The sequence below is a fragment of the Metarhizium acridum genome (genome assembly GCF_019434415.1).
Source record: "Metarhizium acridum strain ARSEF 324 chromosome Unknown scaffold_31, whole genome shotgun sequence".
Taxonomy (NCBI): Eukaryota; Fungi; Ascomycota; class Sordariomycetes; order Hypocreales; family Clavicipitaceae; genus Metarhizium; species Metarhizium acridum.
Genome location: NW_027094018.1, coordinates 3480320 through 3482707, shown reverse-complemented (window position 1 = coordinate 3482707; position 2388 = coordinate 3480320).

Sequence of the window (2388 nt, the reverse complement as noted above, 5' to 3'; positions counted from 1 at the left end):
GCGTTTTATACTTTAAAGAGTACCTTTATAAAAGCTCTATTATTATAGTATTTTAATTCTAATTAATAAACTTAAATTAAAACGAATATATTAATCTTTATAATTACAGCGATTTTATTATAATTTAAGAATAATAGAAAATAGCACCTTATTATCTTTTAATCGCAGAAATTATAAGATATAAAGACCTATTATAGCACGCTTAATTAAAAGATACTAGTAATTAAAAACGCATTTAAATATTAATAATATTATATAAATAGTATAATAAAGCTAATTAAAGTCTTAATAAACTACTATAACCTATACACGTTTATAAGTAATAAGCAGTTAAATAAAAGATAATTTTAATAGTATTTATACTTAACCCCTTTTAACTTTATAATTAAGTATTAAGTAAGAAAAAGAAACTCTATTAATACGCTATTAAAACAGCTAAATTATACGAAGAGGCCGCGTAAAGATTTTATAATTCTTAAAGGAATTTATATAAAGATAACGTAAGTAAATAAAGCGCTTATTAGATTTATTTAAGTATAAAAATATAATTTATTATTTTTAAATAAAGCACCTAATTAAGAGAGATATAATAAAAAGCTTTTACTAGAAGAAAGTCTATAAGTCTTTATAAAATCTAGTAGGTATAATAAGATGCCTTTATAAAAGGATTTACCCCCTTTAAGCTACTAATTTAACCTAGAATTAAAAGGTAGATTATAATTACCCTTACTTTAGGAGAAAATCTAGAACGTTATAAGATAGAAAAACCCTTATAAAATAAACGTAAATATACCCTTAAGAAATATAATCTTAAATGCGTAAAAAAGAGATTCTTAAATAAAAGCTAAATGTATAAGAATTTATCTTAATTAAGATTTAGTTAATAAATAGCACTTAAATAATTAAGAAATCTTAATATATTAATAACGTATATAGGTTCTATTAAATAAAGCTATTATTTAAGAATTACTTGAATTATACTATAATAACCTATTAGCTAGGTACTTTAATATAAAAAGAATAATTAAGCTATTAAAAAGAAAGTTCTATTAAATACATATAAATATAAATATAAAAGATTATATAAAGTCTTATATAATATATTAAAGAATTATAGCGTAAAGGTATTAGCCTTATAGTAAACTAGAATTACTATTAATTCCCTAAGACTTATAAGCTAAATTATTAATAGACTTTATAATAGAATTATTAAAGACCTAGTATTATAAATAAAACGTTAATACTATTCTAGTAATAGTAAACTATTATACGAAGTACTTACTATTTTACCTAGTATTAAATACTATTCTATAAATAGATTAAATATACCTATAATATCCCTATTAGAATTATATTTAATAGAGAATCTTTATTTACTAGTTATTTTTAATTAAATTTATGTTATTTAGTAAAGATTTAAAGATAACTCTTTATCGTATATTACCCTTAAATAAACGAATAAATAAAACGCGTTAATTAAATACTAGAATATTATCTTTAAGCCTTTATAATAAAGAATTAATTATATTAATCGCTTTTATTACCTATAGTATAATTCGCGTGTAATAATACTATTAATTTAATAATTAATACCTTATTAAATTAACTTTTAATAGGGTTTAAGCCTTATATATATTATAATATTAGAGATAATATTATAAAAGAGAGAGTATTAAAAGTAAGAAATTAAGTTAAAAAAATACTTTAAGTAAAATAAAAAATAAAAGAATATTAAAAGTAAGTAATAGTATTTTAGGTAAAATATTATAATAATAAATATAAACTAATATAATTTTAAAATAAAAGTCTAATATTACTTTAAACTAAGAATATAAGATTTAAGTACGAAAAAAATAAATTAATTTTAAAGTATATTAGCTCTTTTTAAATTCTTAATTAAGTTAAATAATAAGTATATTATTTAATACTTTTAATTTAATACGAGAAACTTTATAACGTCTTTTACGTAAGCCTATTAGAATAATAGTACTAATATAAAAGCACTATAAATAAGTTAAAAATACTCTTAATATTAGAGCTAAAAGATAATAAGAATAAATAAAAGGTAAAAAGTATTAAGAACTATATTTAAAAGGGAGCTTAATTATATTACCTTATAAAGTAAAAGGGATAATAATACAAGTATAACTAATAGCTTAATAATAAAGACCTTATAAATACGCCTAATATTATATGTAATTACATTACTTTACTTTTAATTATAAAAAGAAACGAAACTACGCGAGAACCTTAAAAGAGAGGTTAGCTTTAAAAAAGCACGAGAAATAAATATTAATTAAATTAATTAAATAATATAAGTAAAAAGTATAGTATTAAAGCTTATCTCCCTTTAAAATAAGCTAAATATTCTAGGTTATATTAGACCTA